The 18,324-nt window shown below is 46.4% G+C and overlaps 1 protein-coding gene across 1 annotated transcript in view; it reads right to left on the bottom strand.

Moving 5' to 3' along the window:
• The window catches only part of GCGR (glucagon receptor), a 43,220-nt gene extending 31,121 nt beyond the window's left edge, over positions 1 to 12,099 (bottom strand). The window contains exon 1 of the mRNA XM_082211094.1: positions 11,966 to 12,099. The gene's annotated coding sequence lies outside the window, so the exon portion shown is untranslated. The remainder of the gene's footprint in view (positions 1 to 11,965) is intronic.
• Between the last annotated feature and the right edge of the window lie 6,225 nt (positions 12,100 to 18,324).

The raw sequence follows: 18,324 nt of genomic DNA, 5'->3' as shown, positions 1-18,324 counted from the left end.
GAAGAGGATGTAACATGAGGTATGACTGTACTCTTTATCTCAAAGTAATCCACAAAAGCTCACAGGCAGAATGGTGAAGGTGGGCCCCCCTCCATTGATATTATTTATCTGCTCTTCACCTTAAGGTCCCAGGAAAGGGTGGTTCTGGATAGACCCATTCTCCATGAATATAGAAATTGGCTTGAAAAACAAAAGCTTAAATAAAATCCATAACTAAGGGTGGGAGGATGTGGATGATGCTGTAGCAGCCCTGCATCTTCTCCATTCTCCCTTATAATTTCCATAATACAGGGGCTGTGTAATGTGCGATAAAACCACACTCATCAGTTTCCCTGCTCCTCCCACTCAATTGGCTGCCACTTGCAAGGTGTGGGGTGAGAAGTGGAGCATGATAAAGTAACGCTGTACATTTTGGATTATTATACATTAGTGCAGATAATAATGAGACGAAGGACTGCTATTTTCAGTGCCAGCTATGCATTCTTTATGGCTCCTTCTAATAGTGAATTAAGCGGGTGGGTGTTGCCAGGATTACAGCTAGAATAGAGATACTGAGAAACAAAAAGGAGGTATCAGGATCCTCAGGGGATCTACATGCTTTACAGAAGCACATTTTAAAAACAACAACTAAGAGGGCACCTTCCCACAGAAAACAACCAAATGAAGACTGTGCATGCTTTGAGAGACGATACACTGCAATATTGTGTTGCAGGTCTCTTGTTCAATGTTAATTCCATCTTTAATCATGCCTTACTTAATTTGTCTGTCCTGATTCTACTGCCACCCAACATTCATTGGATGAATTCTGAGTTATAGTATTATGAGGAAGAGAATGCCTCCCCATTCACTGTCTCTATACGCAGAATTTCACCTCTTACTTTTGACACCTTTTTTCTAAACCCAAATGCATTAATCTTTTTACACTTTCTATTTAAGGGAAATGATCGTTTTAATCGCCTTTTTTTCTGTACCTTTCCTAGTACTGTGGTCATCCCTTTAAGATGCAGAGATCAAAACTGAGCATGCCCTAAATAAATTTACAGCTTTATTCTTTGTCCCTTTCCTAATAATAATTCATAATGCTGTACATTCTGTTTACTGCCACAGCACACTGGGCTGACATTTTCAATGAATTCCCTACTGTGAACTCCATATCTTTTTCCTGAGGAGTTACAGCCAATTCACCATCAGCTGGGGAATTTAGGATTTTTATTATATTTTTGTTCCAGTGGGCATCATTTTGCTTTTACATTGAATATTACCATGTTTTGCTGTTTAGGAACCTTTTATAGTCAAAAGCTTTAAAAATCTCCATAATATCAACAATTCACACTAGTCTATATCTTTGTTGACTTCCCAACCCTGACCAAAAAATGACTAAAGCTTGATTTAATGCTGTTTCTTCCAAGGCTACACGTTTAATAGTTCTAGCTTTAATAATGCTGCTTCCACCAATTTGCCTGGGTCAGATAGCTAGGCTGATAGAAATGTAATTTCCTGAGACTGTACCCTAAAAGATCCTTTTTAGAAATTAGCATTCCACTAGCTATTAACCCTGTGGTATGAGGGTCATTTTGGTTTAGAATTACCTTGAAGATGAACAACTTCACATTTTGAGTTCTTTAATAATTATTTAGTGAATGCCACCTGGTCCAGGTGAGTCATTTAAATTTGTCAACTGAATTCCATTAATGTTGTTGTTCTTTGTAACCTCTGGGTAGCAGAGGCTGCTTCCAGGTGGATTTTATTTTGGTAGGATTGGTGCTCCTCACGCACACATGTTTGGGGGGTTTTCCAGCATCTGGAGAACATTGTTGATATCAAAATCACACCTTTTCTCCACACTTACCCTTTCAATGAAAAAACCTGACAAGTTTTAAAAACAACAACCTGCTGCCAGTAACCCGTTTGCAATATCTGAACGATCAGTTTGCAACAGTAAGCTTCCATCTGAAAACACTCGTAGTTATTCAAACAATGTGCAAAGCAGACACGGTTCGAGTGTGGGTATATTTCCTACATGTTGGGTGCTATAATCCCATTGACAGAACTATCAGGTGCCTGTTGTGTTAAGCTTATTTATTTTCCTTATTCAGAAGAGCATCATAGTTCTGTGACTCAGGATTTCATTGTACACTAGTTTAAAGCTCAAGTACAGCCCAATCCTATGCTTGTTTACCCTGAAGTTTGATAGTGCTTACTTGTACATAAGTGCACCTAGGAAGACACCATTAGTCCTTCCTTTCAGAACAATGCCAGTTCTATGGCCAACCTATGGGAAAGACACCACCGTTTCTGATAATTTTATATTTTCATCTCTGTGCTGCAAACTATGCATATGCTTTAGGCTTTTGCAGTAGGACTGCATGAGTGGTTTCTGAATTCCAAGAGGTGGGTGGGATTATCTCTTGAAAAAGAGAAGGAGGAGGAGGAGGAGGAGAAATAGTGATTCTGTAAAAAAAAAAAGGGGGGGGAGAAAAACTATGCCTGGTGAAAGAAAGATGCGCTGCAGCATCACCCATGCTGGGAATGTAATGCAGTACATTCTCTCTTCCAGACTCTTCTCTCAGCAAACAAGCATCAAAGCTGCTCTGATCCTGCCTCCCCCCCCCCCAGCTCTCTCTCTCTCACACACATACGATTTCACCCATCCCCTCCCCTTGATTGCTCAAGAGAGAGGCTGTGGGGAGAGGAGGAAGGGGGAAGCTGCTCTCTTGTTAAAACACAAAAGGATTAGCCCCTAGTGCGTTAATGGCACAAACCTTGAAGCTACAATCCAACGCAGCAGGGGCTTCAGTGCTTGGCAGGGGAGGGGATGTCTGAGGCAGGAACTGATGCGATGCCAACAACATAAGGCTGGCTCTGCCACTAACACCCCATTTCCCACTAGGGATCAGGTGGCTTCAGCCAGTCTTAGGGGGAGAGTCATTAGATCCATCAACCACTTGCACCTCTGCCATTATCCCGCTACTTTGGTCCTATGAGTGCGCACACCCACAGACCAAAGGCCTCATGGCTCTGTTTCTGCATCTTAATTTTGATCTACATTACCCTCTGCTGTCCCCACCATCATCAGCCTCGGCTGCAGAAAGAAATAACGGACTAAATCATAGTGATGATGATGAGAAGTATCTGATTAGCTGGGACAACTCTGATGTCACAAACGGCCGGGGTAATTCAATTTCCACAGCACTTTTCTTGTATTTAGCTGTGAAACAGCTATAGAGGATGACATTTCAACATTACTCAGATGTGAGGGTGCAGGGGTTTGTTTGTTTCTGTTTTAATATACAAATAGGCCAAAGAAAACTTCAGACAACTTCATAAGTGTTTACACTCTAATGTAAAAAAATGGTACTATAACGTAAAATGACTCTTTAGGAATAGGTGAGCCCTTGATTTCAACAGCTCATCTCCATGATTATCCAGAACCCCTACTATGAGGCAGAGGAATGAAAAGAGCTTCCTCAGTATTATTGATAATCCCCACACAGCGCCTTGTATTGTAAAATGTGATGAGACGCTTCCTGGCCTTGGGAGGTAAGAAAACAACAGCAGCCAACTGGAGAGAAAGGAATAAAATGAGAGTGATCAAAGGACAGTTTGGCAGGCAGGCAGGTGACATTCCCTATTTGGCTAACTGCTGCTGGATTACAAATTCCATCATCCCCTGACCACTGTCCATGCTAACTGGGGCTGATGGGAGCTGGAGCTTCCCACCCATGATTGAAATGGAGGAGGCAAAGTCCGCCAGAGTGCTGACTCCTGCCCCATTGGCCACTTTATCCCACATAGCGACACAGACTGTGTAAATGAAAGTGGCTAAAGGGAGATGGTCAGTAGTTTATACTAGAAAGGGAGCAACTCCCATCAACCCCAGCAGGCATGGCTCATGGTCAAGGGTGGGGGGAGCTGTAGTTTAGCAATACCTGAAGGGTCCAAGATTAGCCATCCTTGATCTATGAGAGGACACGCCCGCTGTAAAAAAGGCTGTGTGGCCTTTTCAGATGAAAGATGCCTGTCACCAGTTAGATCTCTAGAAACGGATCTGCTGAGACAAACCATCTTCTGACTTACAGCACAGAATCTCTGACTTCATCCCACACTGCAAGAACAACACCTGTGAACCACACAGAGGTTTTTTGCCCGTGTGGTTTGAAATCAAACCATGTGGGCAAAGCCACAGGCTTGCACTTTGCAAGCCCTGATGCAGTGCTGTAAACTGGGTTTCACAAATCCTGCTCATCACCCCCTGTGCAAGGTGGGGTTGACGAAGGGTTTGGTACTCTGATGCAGGTAATCTCTTTCAAATTCCATCAACTCAGGCTGAAGAGCTGGCACAGCCTTCTGAAGAGCCAACTGTGCCTTCCCACTGGCAGCCTGTTAAGTATGGTGAATGGCTAGAACAGCTGCTGGAGAGCCATTTAAGGAGGACATGGCCAAAGGCTTTACAGCCCAGGTATCCTGCAGAGAGCATTTGCTCCTGCTACATGAACTGCAGAAGGATGTATGTGTGGTTCTTCTTATTCTGGTAGCTTCCTGGGCTCATTGTCACATTGTTTGAGGCCGAATATCTAATCTCCAGGGATGCAGGTGGCGCTGTGGGTTAAACCACAGAGCCCATGACTTGCCGATCAGAAGGTTGGCGGTTCGAATCCCCGCAACAGGGTGAGCTCCCGTTGCTCGGTTCCTGCTCCTGCCAACCTAGCAGTTCGAAAGCATGTGAAAGAGCAAGTAGATAAATAGGTACCGCTCCAGCAGGAAGGTAAACGGCGTTTCCGTGCGCTGCTCTGGTTCGCCAGAAGCAGCTTAGTCATGCTGGCCACATGACCCGGAAGCTGTACGCCGGCTCCCTCGGCCAATAAAGCGAGATGAGCACAACAACTGGACCTAATGGTCAGGGGTCCCTTTACCTTTACCTTATTTAATCTCCAGCCCATTTTCTCTTTGCTTTGCTAACTCTACATGGAATCGATAACTCACTGGCTCAATGGGAAGCTTTGCTGCTGCTTTGCCAAAGTAAGGGGCTAGTGGCAAGGGGGCTTGCTGCTGCTACTGCCGCCATTGCACATCTGGACACAGTGCCTCTGAAATAGATACATCTGTGTCTGCTCATGCACAGACCAATTGAGTCCATGTTAGGCGACTGTTGAATCCTTTTCTAAGCAAACACCCAAACCATGAGCCTGCAAGACACAGAAAAGGCGGCAAAGGATCCTCTTCATCCTCCCAGCATGCAACTTGACCCATCCCTGGCTGCCCTCTGCTTGGGGGCTGGTGACGAGACACACCCCCAACTGAAGGGGGCAAGATTGGAGCAGTTGTTATTCTGATGCACCAGGCAACTTCCCAACTTGCAAGGTCTCGTAGTGAGTAAGACTTGTTCAAACAGGATACTTTGCAATCACTCTGTTGACACAGCCCAACTCGGAGCACAGGCACAAAGGGCACAGTGGAGAGGCTGAGACTGAACCTAAAGGCCCTGCTCAGGGCCTCCCATCACTGCAAATATCCCCACAGAACCAAGTGGTCAGAGCTCAGCACTCACTCACCCACCACCATGGCCCTTGTGGTGCAAGGAACAGCGCTCGAGAATGCCTACCTGTCTGCCACTTAGCAGGCAAGCTCTGATGCCAAGAAGCACATGTGCAGGCAGAACTACAGGGTGTGCAAAAGTCTACACACTGCGTCTCTCGCAGGCTCAGCCCCAGAAGACATTTTTCCATTCAAAATCTGATAGGCAAGTGTGTGGTGTAGTGGCTAGAGGGTTGGACTAGGAAAGGAAGAGATAGAGATCCAGGTTCCAATCCCCACTCACTCAGCCAGGTGAGCCAGTCACACAAGCTGAAGCTAACTTAGCTCAAAGGGTTGTTTCGAGGATAACCTGGGAGAGTAGAATTATGTAGACCCATCCTTGTGCTCCTTGGGGAAAATACAGAATAGAAACGCTGCAAATGAATGAAGGCAGATTTCAATCCATTTGTATTGGCAATGTAACGCAAAGCCCTGCCGGAATGTTTTCCAGAAATTGTTGCCTCCTGAAAGCATGTAAAAACACACCCACCTGACTTACAGTGGTCCATATCAAGAAGTATATAACATCCCCAAATAAGTAGGTGACATCCACAGCTAGACACAACAGAAGAACCAGATTTGCTGCTTAATTTGAGTTGGAACCTGTTTTTGCCAAGCCATAGGTTCTGCTAGAGAAGCTAGTCCTGGATCCTGGAATCTGAGGTCCAAATCACACAACTGGAGATGGGTGCCCTTATGCGGATTGAGTGAATCTGTTCAGTCTTTTCACCAAGCAGTGAAACAATGGTGCAATAGGTTCTCTACACTCTCCAGTCATGATTTTTCAATGCAAGCTGAGATTTTACTCTACTATTGCAGTCCAACTACAAAGTGTTTATGATGGTGCAATAGAACACCAGGAGACTTTTCCCCCAGTCTTGATTTGAGCATTCAGTGAAGCAATCACACAGCCAAATCCAGCCCAAGATGCAATCAACTCACTCAAACTGGCAGGGCTGTGTGTACAAAGTCTCCCAAATACTGCTCTAGTAAAAGGTAATGGGACCCCTGACCATTAAGTCCAGTCGTGGCCGACTCTGGGGTTGCGGCGCTCATCTCGCTTTATTGGCCGAGGGAGCCAGCGTACAGCTTCTGGGTCATGTGGCCAGCATGACTAAGCTGCTTCTGGTGAACCAGAGCAGCGTGGGGATTCAAACCACCGACCTTCTGATTGGCAAGTCCTAGGCTCTGTGGTTTAACCTACAGTGCCACCCACGTCCCTAAAAAAACCCAAACCAAAACAAAAAAACTGCGCTAGTAGGGGTTGCTTTTTTCTTTCTTTTTTTCTTGTTCTGGTCATCCAAAGAGAAGAGTCCATGCCTCTTGAGCATGCACAAACTCAACAAGTCTAGCCAGTCCACCCCTTTTCATTGGTGGCTACAGAATAAGTTTTCCTGGTTAGAGGGCCTGGCTTCCAGATAGAGCTGAACTCTGGCCATCATTTTACAAATTAAGCACCAGCCGCCAACCAAGCACAAAGCTGAAACACTCTAACAAGCTTAACAAACATATCTAACGAGATATGTTTCCCAGAGTCTTATATTGAGACTTATGCCAGATGGGGCATCAGAAATTAGGATTTTCATATCATCCATGCTACACGAGGAGCTGAATTATATCAGACAAATGAATGGGTGATATCATGATGCACTGTCCTCCAATTACATCCAGGGCATTTTGTGGCACACAGAGAATAGACTCTTCACTGTGTTCACAGCCAGACAGTGAAAAACATCTATTCTGGGCCCCACGCAGCAGAGGATTTGATACACAGGGCAAGAAAAATATGTGCTAAAGGTGAAGTGGACAAAGAGTATGGGAGATTGTCACATCGGGTCTCAACAATCCAATAGGTCAGGACTGTTGGGAGGGGATAGATAGTGGGGATGTCTTAACACACTGAGTGAAAGGCAGTATTAGATGAATGTGTCTGGGAAGGGCATGTGCATTTGAAAATCTTCATAACTGCAATTGCAATGGAATCTGGGATGTCAAGACATCTTTCTATTTCCAATAATTTCAGTTTTACTTTAAAAAAGCAACACCGAAGTTTCTAGTCATCAGCATTATTGGGGGGGGGTGTGAAAATGTGCAGACAGTACTTTGTGAAAACGTAGAGGTTGTAAGTGGGGTTTTCAGCGGCCAGAGGCAAGGAAGTCTGTGCTCTGTATATCTCCTGTCCCATCCCATAAATGCCCTTCAAGACCTTTGTACACACTGTTCTCTGTGTCATGTGTTTCTGCCACCAAATATTTAAAATTCCCTAAAAACTGGCACACGGTATCACTTTTTTTTAAAAAAACTAACATATTTCTGGGTTCACATCATGTTGAAATATTTGCATCTCTGCATAATTTACACAAGTGATCCTTGGAGAATTGCAGGTTTCTCATTAAGAGCTGGATTGCTTTTAAGTGCATAAATCAAGATCACATTACAAGAATTTGCTACTGGTAATTTGCTTCTGCTACTGCATTTTGGAAGGGTGTAGGTGGATAGATTTGAGGGTCTCAAATTTCAGCGGCACCCCCTCCTCTCACATTCTATTCTACATCATAGTTGCAGCGCCCCCTGCGGTGTCCCCAAGGCTCTGCGCCCAGTGCAACTGAACCAGTCACACTCCCTTAAATCCACCTCTGTGGATAGAAGCAGAAATAGTCACAAAATGTGATGTCAGTTCCACCTGATGGGACCATACTGGGATGGAGTTGGAGCTGAGGACTATACAGTAGTACCTTGGGTTACAGCCGCTTCAGGTTACAGACTCCGCTAATCCAGAAATAGTACCTTGGGTTAAGAACTTTGCTTCAGGATGAGAACAGAAATCATGCAGCAGCGGCGCAGCGGCAGCGGGAGGCCCCATTAGCTAAAGTGGTGCTTCAGGTTAAGAACAGTTTCAGGTTAAGAGCGGACCTCCAGAATAAATTAAGTTCCTAATCCAAGGTACCACTGTAACATGCAGCAAAGAGGGGAGATTCCTGCAAGGCATTTTAAGAAAGGTCATCTCAATGCTCCATTCCATGATATAGAACCAAGAGGTTAATTAAAGGGAGACTGTCTGCTCCCATGCAGCTTTTCCAAGAATTTGCTGTACATGTCGTCACACTCAAACAAGGGAAACTGAATCTAGCGAGAAGCGGGGCTGTTACCTAAACCCCACTGCTGTTCTGGGTTTGTACATAAGGATCAGAGGTCAGAACTAACCCTGAAAGCCAATAGGAAGCGATTTCTACTCCTCGTGCACACACTAAGAGACTGCCATGATTGCTGCTACAAGTCTCTTTTGGTTCCTATCCTGCCTCACTAGTGACACTGGAGGAGCCAGATCCCCACAGGCTGCAATTCTGTCCTCACCAGCAATGTACCCAAAGCAAGGCAGTTAACCCAACGCTGTCCATCGTAGCAAGAGAAAGGCAAAAGTCAGGCTTGCTTGGGATTGTTATATCTGGTGTCCTGCAATTATCCTACCTTGGTGAGTGCCACACACTACTCTTGGTATAGGCAATTTAGTGAGTTTTGCATAAGATCGTGTGTTTACAGCAATAACGTTAACAGTAATCCCAAGCAGGGTAGGGTGGACTCTGAACCAATCCATTCCTAAATATAAATCTTTAGAAGTTCATTTATACACTGGATACCATTTTTACACCTCCTATTTGAACAACAACAACATCTGTAGGGGAAAATCCTTCTACTTATCCTTCCTAACTTCCCCAAGTTGCCAATGTAGGATTATACCACACATGCCAAGCGTTTAGGACAGATTTGCCTGAATAGGTAACTGGACCAGTATACAGTACATTATTAATCTCCCTTATGCCTTGTGCACCAATGTTCACCCCACTTTTGCAGAGATGGGTATAACCAAGCTTAAGTTCAGTATTCACTGAACCTGCTGGGCTTCCAGATCTGTTTGTTGTTTAGCAGTGTGTCACATTAACCAGAGATTTTCATATGGACATTTTGTGATTTTGCAATACAGTGCGTAACACATTAAAACAAACAATCCTGTGCCTTGGGTCCTTATATATTGTAAAAGTGGCCGTTCCAATTCTGTTTCTTACTTAGAATCAGAGTTCAAAGGGACCAAAAGGGTCATGGACTAGATGACCCTTGTGGTCCCTTCGAACTCGATGATTCTAAGGAAGAAACAGAATTTCCATGCAGGTATCTTTTTGCCCAACATGTGGGTCGAACCCACCACCCAGAGCATAAGAGTCTCCTGTTCTAACCAACTGAGCTATCCCAGTCATACATAAAGTAAAAAGAATTTTTTTAACCAATTGGCTGTCGTCTCCGGAGTTGTTTTTTTCACCTTTGGGTTACAGTTCACACGGGGCATGTGTTTGTCCATTCAACAGGCACACACACTCTCCCCTCTGCCACCTTTTCTCCTGCACACATAGCAGATTGCCATTAGTATTAATTAGGTTCAAGTTCTGCTAGGTGTTACGTGACTGATTGTGTGGCTGGGTGTCTGCAGGAGGCTGTGGGCAGGAGACAAGAACATAGCCCTGTGATGTGATACTAGCATGGAGGAGGAGGAGAAGCAGGGCAGAAGAGGAACTGTATGTACTGTGTATATGTATATGTATATATGTGTGTGTGTGTGTGTGTGTACACACCATAGCTGTCAACTTTTCCATTTTTTAAAGGGAAATTCCCTTATTCTGAATAGGATTCCTTGCAAGAAAAAAGTTGGCAGCTATGGTACACACACACACACACGCCTAGCCATAGGCACAACACCATGGTGGGTATACGTGCCCCCTTTCTCAGTGGCCCCTTCCATGCCTTGGCTTAATGTGACTTGTGAACCCCTTTGTGCCTCCTTTCATTCCCCCTCATCCATGCAGTGTTCTCCAACTACTACTGCCCCACACTTTCTCTTCCCAAAATCCAGAGGTTCCCTGTGCAACTGATGCAATTCTCCTGTTTGGGTTTTCAAAGCAAAGGGCATCAAAAAACTGTGGCATGGGTGTAGCCAGGATTTTTGTTGGGGGGGGCAGAACCTTAGTTAGTTAAATATTTTTATTGATCATGGGGGACAGCTGCCCCCCTGACACCCCCCCCTTGGCTATGCCCATGAACTGTGGACTAGAGAACAAGGCACTATCTAATTCAGGGCTGGTCAGACCTCAGGCTTGCAGGATGTGCTTGGTGGTGGTGGTGGTGGTTTAACGGGAACCCACAAGATCCACCAAGTGGAGTCAGTGTAGCATTAAATAATTCAGATCCAGGGAATTAATTTGGAGTACCAGAATGAACTGAGCTCACAGCCCTTCCACCTGGAAACCACTCCTGGTTACCTTCAAGCATTCTTTATTTGGCAGAGTAATTTGGGATCATCTCGTTTTGCTGCATCCGTTGTTGATCAAAGGGAAGTTGGAAGTCATACCTGATACTGTTTGCTCTTGGGAAGGGAGAAAAATTGTATTGCTCTTAAGAAGTAGCTAAAGGGGTCCTTGACTGACACGTATGTGTATGGTTATCTGGTCAAGGATTACCTTGTGTGCTATATGTCCGGATTTCCCAGGACATTACAAAGGCAGAATTGATGTCTTTCGGGGTGTCCTGTTTTTTTACTTTATGAAATATGGCAACCTTACCACAGACTAGCAAGCCAGCAAGGCAAACTGGGTGGTGCGTGGCATATTCTAACAGGCTTGCTAGAAATTGTGCCCAAGTTGACTATATACTTGGCTTCAATGCGGGTCCCTGACCTCTCGGGAGAGGACGCTGCTCCCCTTTTAACAGTTGCAGAATCATAGAACTGTAGAGTTGGAAGGGACACCAAGGATCAACTAGCCCAATCCCCCACCCTCCAGTGCAGGAATGTATAGCTATCCCATATGGGGACTGAACCTGAGACCTTGCTGTTACCAGCACCACGTTCTAACCGACGGAGCTCTCCAGAAGTCCCTTCCTCTAACCCTCCTCGACAAAGCTGTCCCGCTATATTCGGCTGCCGTGTGGACGCCCCGGACCGAGGCCGTTGTCGCCTCGCCTCCCCGGGGCGCAAGGCAGGGACGAGGCTGGCTGTTGCACGTGCTCAGCTCCATCCCGTTCACCGCGGGGAACCCGAGGCCACAGCTGTCAGCGTTTGCCCCTTTTTAAGGGAAATTCCCTTGTTCCGAATAGGATTCCTCGCAAGAAAAGGGAAACGTTGACAGCTATGCCTGAGGCTGACAGGGAGATGAAGGGGGGGGGGAGAGCCCTCTTCCACACCGCCGCCCCCAGCGAGCCCAGAAAAGCGCCTTCGGTGCCCCCTGGAACCGGCTGAAGGATCTCCCCGCCACGCGCTCGCGCCCCTCGACGTGACCAAAGGAAAAGGAAAAACCCGCGAAGACGGCAGCCCTCCTCCTTCCCTCAGCCGCCGGCCCAGACCTACCTGCCTGTGTGGCTTCAGTTCTCGGCGCTCCCCGTCGGGCGCATCGCAGCCGGGCAAAGGGTCGAGGAAGTTCCCCGCCAAGGGGTCGCTCTGCGCCGGCTCCTGAGCGCTGGCGCTCCGCTCAAAACTTTTGCCAGAGCCGCGGCTCAACGCAGCCTCAGTGACCGGCTTCGGGGGGAGGGACCGGCGAGCTGGGGGGTGGGCGCCCGGAGGGAGGGAGGGGAGGAGGAGACAGCGGCCGAGCCTCTTCGCGGAGCAGCAGGTGCGAGCGGGCGGGCGGGCAGTCGGAGGGGCGTCGCGTTCTCCCCGCGCCAGGGAAGCAGCTCTCCAGAAAGGGACCTTCCCTCCTGCCGGAGTCGCAAGTTTTCACCCGCCGTTGCTGCTGCTGACGCGCAAAAGGAAAGCGAGACTTGGAGGTGTCAGGGAGGGCTGCGCAGACCACCTCCTCCTTCCTCTCCCCCCCCACCCCGCCCACCCCAACTTCGGGGGAGATCGGCAGCCGAGGCTCAGGTCGCCTCATTCTTCCCAGAGCCTCGCGTCAGGGGGCGCCCTCCTGTTCCTGGGACACGTGTACTCTTTGAGTGGCATCGGGGAAAGGGCGCAAAGGGCCAGGAGGTCATCAAGCTCAAGGCCTTCCTCTCACTAAGGAACGCCGTTGTTTCCCAAACTTGGGTCTCTCCAGCTGTTTTTGGACTACAACTTCCGTCATCCCTAGCTAGCAGGACCGGGGTTAGGGATGGTGGGAATTGTAGTCCAGAAACAGTTAGAGACTCAAGTTTGGGAAACCCCTGGATGAATCAGATGGGCTTATGGTGAGGTCTGGAAGTCTGCTTCCATACCTAATAGGCCTTGAAGAAAGTTAAGCAGATCAGCGTTGTGGTCTGAATTGTTAAGGAAAAGAGAACATCTGTGTAACACACCAACTCTGCTTTAGGGCTTTTTCCAGACTCAATTTTTAGTGCATCAGTTGCACCCATGGGCAGGGAGGGGTAGCTCCACCCCCTAAATAAATAAAAAGCATAGCTAACTGAGGTTCTGCCCTCCCCCCCACAAAAGGCCTGCCCCCTAATAAAAATCCTGGCTGCACCCATGATTGCACCTGCCTTATCCAGGTGTTATGCAGGACATCTGGTTGGAAAAAAGATGTTCACACCTGAGGGAAGGTGTCTGAAACATTAAATATGTGGATATCTTTTTTCTTCTGGCAATATTTCTGTTGCAGTGGGTGTGGGGGAGAGCCCACCTGCCTCCTCCATAGCATATCAGTTGTGACAATTAATGCCTGTTAATTTCAAGCTCAAATTTTGTGGTCTCTTCCTCCTTTCTTCCTTTCCATTTAGCATTGACGCCACCCATTTGTGATGGTAATACATGGATACCTCCCTCTGGAAATGCATCTAGCAGAAACAGATTTGTAACTAAAATAAGCATCTTTACCAGATGACTGGAAGTAAGCCAGCGCAGCACCAATTTTTATAAAGGGGTGAGGGCAGTGAGCCAGGAAATCACAGGCCAGTTAGCCTAATGTTTGGCCTTGATAAATTGCTGGAAGTCGTTATTAAAAATAGACTTAGTAAACATAAAGAAGAGCAAGTGTTGGCACAGAAGAATTAGACTGGCTTCTGCAAAGGGAAGTTCTGTTTTACAATCCCAGGGATCTCTTTGAAGAGGGATTGCTGAACCACTCTGGGAATTGGATAAAATCGTGGAGAACAAGGCTACCAGGCATGATGGCTATGTTCTACCTTCACTGTTGGAGGCAGTGTGTCTCTGAATACAAATGATAGCAATGAGAAGGCATGTTTTGCTTCTTGATTGATTGACATCATTGCTAGGTCGAAACAAAATTTAAAAATTCCTTCCAGTATCACCTTAGAGACCAACTAAGTTTGTTATTGGCAGACCAACACAGCTACCTGCCTGTAACTAGAATCATTGCTAGGTGTGTGCTTTATAGAAAGCAAGCAAGCAAGCATGAATGAATGAATGAATGAATGAATGAATGAAATAAAAAGAAATAAAACTGTTCTTCAAATAAACAAAAATCTTCCACTTATGTTCATACACTGCATAGGTTTGTCTTTGTGCACAAAATAGCTACACAAATCTTTTTTAAAATATATATATATCTACTTTTGGGAAGTTGTTATTTTAATTTGGGTTGGAGATTGGATGCTGTCCCTACTCCATCCCTTGAATCCTACAATGTTGGGGAAAGTTCAAATGTACATTGAAAACAATTCACATTGCTAGTTTTATGCTCAACAGTTATTATGAGAGGAAGTTGCTTTTATTTCCTTGTGTGCAGAGTGGCGGTGCTATAGAATTGTTGGAGAAGTTGGTCGCTGTTGGAAGCAGGATGCTGATTCTACAGGGGGAGTTCTTATCTCCTCTGGTTACCAGTGCCATTTTTGACAGCTGATGAGATTTGAGAGATTGTGAATCGCTACAGGAAGATCTAGGCTATGGAATTAAATCTATCTGGTGACTCTGAGCAAGGTCACGATGGCACACTCTTAAGTTCCAGACCATTAATTCTGGAATTGCTAGGCAGTTTCCTCACTTGGTCATTCCTGAATTTCAGGGATGTGCAGATCTACATTGTGGGTTTCATTTTTCTCATTCTTTGCCTTCTTCTTCCCCTATGTGCCACAGGGAGAGTACACTCTCTGGTGGCTTTTCCTCCGTCCCATTCAAAGCTGCTTTATTTCTCGGGCACATATGCCTCAAAGAAACCACTGCAATAATTGAAGGGAACTGTGGAACAAAGACTCAAAAGGCATTATAAAAGCAACCTAGTTCACAACAGTCCAAAAGCTACTGATACTGCCTTGCCGGAGGTATGTATACTCTTGTGTGATCCAGTTTTATATATATACATAAAATCCACTTCCCGTATAAGCAGGACAAACAACCCTAGCCACTGGTGGTGATGTCAGGCCTCAGGGACTAAACTTAGTTATATCCTGTGGTCATTAAATAAAGGTAAAGTACTCCTGACAGTTAAGTCCAGTCACAAATGATTCTGGGGTTGTGGCACTCATCACGTTTTACTGGCTGAGGGAGCCGATGTTTGTCTGCAGACAGTTTTTTTCCAGATCATGTGGCCAGCACATGGAAACACCGTTTACCTTCCCACCGGAGTGGTACCTATTTATCTACTTGCACTTTGACATGCTTTCGAACTGCTAGGTTGGCAGGAGCTGGGACCAAGCAACGGGAGCTCATCCCTTCGCAGGGATTTGAACCACCGACCTTCCGATCAGCAAGCCTTAGGCTCAGTGGTTTAGACCACAGCGCCACCAGCATCACTTGTCATTACTCACATGCAATTCCAGACACATGGGCTCTGCCTCAGACAGAAGCTGCCTGGCTCCAAAGGGCCTTCCTGGTGGCAACACAAGCTATCCTTCATAGGTGGGAGGATAACGACCCCATTAGAAATAGATGAGATGGTTAATCAAAACAGGGCAGCTTGGCTTCCAAAGAATAAAATGAAATGGGTGGGTGGGGTGGAGGGCAGACATCCTTAGAAGAAATGTGTGCAGATTCCTGAAATATTTTGGGGGGTAACTTTGCAGAATGTGTGCAGAAAAATAAGGACAGGTCTCTGTTCTTTCTATATATATACCATATTGCAGCATGAACAACAGAAATTCCAGGGATGGGGAACTAACTTGTGGTTTTCCAGATATTGTTGGACTACAACTCTCATAATTCCTGGCCCTTCTGGCTGGCACGGATGGGAACTGGAGTGCATTTTTAATGCAACAAGAGACAGAAGAGGAAGGGTATGTGTGGAGGTGTTACCTGTGTCTCAGTTCCAGAGCCCTCTGTTCAGTGGGCACTTTTAAGGCATGAAAAATGCAGGTAACGCCAGGATATCCACAGAAGAAAATCCCACTGAGCCACAGAGCATCCTGCATAGGATCTTGGATAAAGGCTGCAGTCCACATTCTCATTTGTTCTGTCTCTCCCTCTCCCTCTGAACCCTCCCCTCCTGCTGCAAGTAGGCCCTTCTAAGAGATACTACAGAGCAAATAATCAAGCACCAGTTTTTTAAAAGAAATTGTCTGCGCAAGCTTTTTCCGAATGCTCGCCTTTAACAACACTTTAAAGAAATACCACTTAGTCCCCCAGTGCCATTTTTTAGTGACTGACCCTCGGTAATTGGATAGGGCCATTACAATCATGCTCTGAACTGGTTATTGCTGATGAGCCTGTCAAAAGAAAGGGAGCTTATCACATTAGCCGCAGTAATAGAGACCACAAATCCCTTGTATGGCTGGGGAGTTAGGTAATGAGTGTGTTGACACCAGCTTGGGAAATGTGGTCCTAGATCTGAGCTGTGCCCTCCTCGCATCACCCCCTGCCCAGTGAAAGGGTGCCTGTTAATTCCTTTTAAGAAGGATCTCTCAATATGCTGCCCTTTTCCACCAGCCTCTGGGGGAAAGGGAAATGCATTTAGTGCTGTGCTAAGTCAGCCGATAGGCTGTTAGATACTGTGCTACATCTTAGTAGCAAATGAGCACTGAGTTGGGATTCGGGGACACATTGCCTCGCTGCTCAGGAAGACATGCAGGGGAAAGGTCTAGGAAGACAGTTCGGCATCCTAGAGGATGGCAGCAAAGGGCAGAGGTGTCTGCTCAGTGTCCAGAGAGTGGTAATGTTTTCGTGTGAGGACAGCCTCTGAGTTACTTAGCTTCCCCTGGAGACCAGCTGAGCCATCATACTGGGAGCTGGGGGAGAGAACACATGCTTGGTGCATCATAGCAATGAATAGCTGGGGCTCATTAGTGAGTGAGTGGGTATGGGGAGTAGTGGGGGAGGCTAAGTTCTGCACACAAGAATTTTCTAAGCAGAAAGAGATAGCACTTTAGAAAACAACAACACACTAGCTCCTGCTGCTTCTGACCTCTCTCCAAATTGGACTGATGCAGAAAGCTCAGTGGATGCCATCAAACCCTATGCTTCAAAGGCTGCTTTCGGACAGCACTCTGACCTCATGGCTAACCAGATCCCGGTGCTGCTCAACGTCACCTGTTTTGTCTTAATCCTTTTAATCAGATGGTAATTATATTGCAGTTGCTTATGCAAAGTGTGATGGTGATGCGGGGCCAAGAAAATTATGTTTTGCTTTCCACTGAATCCTGCCTCCATCCATTCTTCTCTGACTGATCATGGACTTAGGGGACTCAGAGTCCCATGCGGAGTTGGGCAGCAAAAGCCAAACCCTGTTGTTTTTTATATCAATATTTTTGGAAGAAAGGTGGTATATAAACTCCAACAATTAATCAATAATACAACAGTTAACATGCCTAAGAATGCCAAATTGCTTTAAAAAAAAAATCTCAGAGATTCTGTTCTGTAGCATAAAGCTGTGATAGAAAGGAAACCTTTTGTTTTGTTTGCCCTGGAACTAAGTTTGGGCCACTCCAAGCCCATGATCATTGCAAATTAAACAGGGCTCCAGCTTCCAAGGAGATGTTCCTCTGGCACTTTTGTTTGCTCAAAAGAGTGGAAGAGAAATTAAAGCCACCCCCGGCCCCAACAAAGGGCTCAGCTGCTCCTCTGGGTGAACGGAAAGGCTAAGAATGGTTCCCGCAGCTGCGGTGTCTCGGGACATCGGAAGTGACTGCGGCAGAGAGGGAGGGAAGAGGGGCACATAGCAGGAGCAGAACTGAGACTCAGAGGCCAAACTGGGTGAAGTAAACTTGGTCAGGGAATGGGGTCGGAGGCCTCTGGGAGTATCTCACATTCTCCAGCAAACAAATAGCATGCTGTGGAACAGGGCTGAAAGCTACCCCAACTCTCCTAGGTTTTGAGTTCATTTGCTTTGCTCACCTGCCCATGTTTGCCAGTGGTTGTTGGTTCTTGCTTGGGAAAGGGCTGTAGCTCATTGGTACAGCATCTGCTTTAGTCTCAGGTTCCACCCCCAGCTTTCCCAGGTAGGACTGGGAACACCTCCAGTCTGAAACCCTTAGGATGCTGCCTGTGCAAAAACAATCATCTGCCTTGGTGTAAGGCAGCTCCCATGGTTCCCAAGTGACGTCAAGAGAGAACCTGGCTAGCAAGCATTTCCTTCCATGCTCCTTTCACCTACTGGAGGACACTGAATTTGCTCTAGCAAAGACCCGCTATGCCCTCCACTATTGCTTGTTCCCCAACTTCAAGCGCACCTTGCTAGGGCAGTCTAAGGCAGGGGTGGCTAAACTTTGGTTCCCTAGATGTCGCTCGACTACATCATCTAGGACTATTGACCATGCTGGCTCGGACTAATGAGAGTAGGGAGTCTAGCAGCATCTGGAGGGCCATTAAAATACCTCCCTGCTGCTATTCTAAGCAGTTTTAAGACTCTA

The sequence above is a fragment of the Podarcis vaucheri genome (genome assembly GCF_965113315.1).
Source record: "Podarcis vaucheri genome assembly, chromosome: 2".
NCBI lineage: Eukaryota > Metazoa > Chordata > Lepidosauria > Squamata > Lacertidae > Podarcis > Podarcis vaucheri.
Note: the sequence above shows the minus strand (reverse complement) of the source record. Positions and strands in the feature narration are given on the sequence as shown.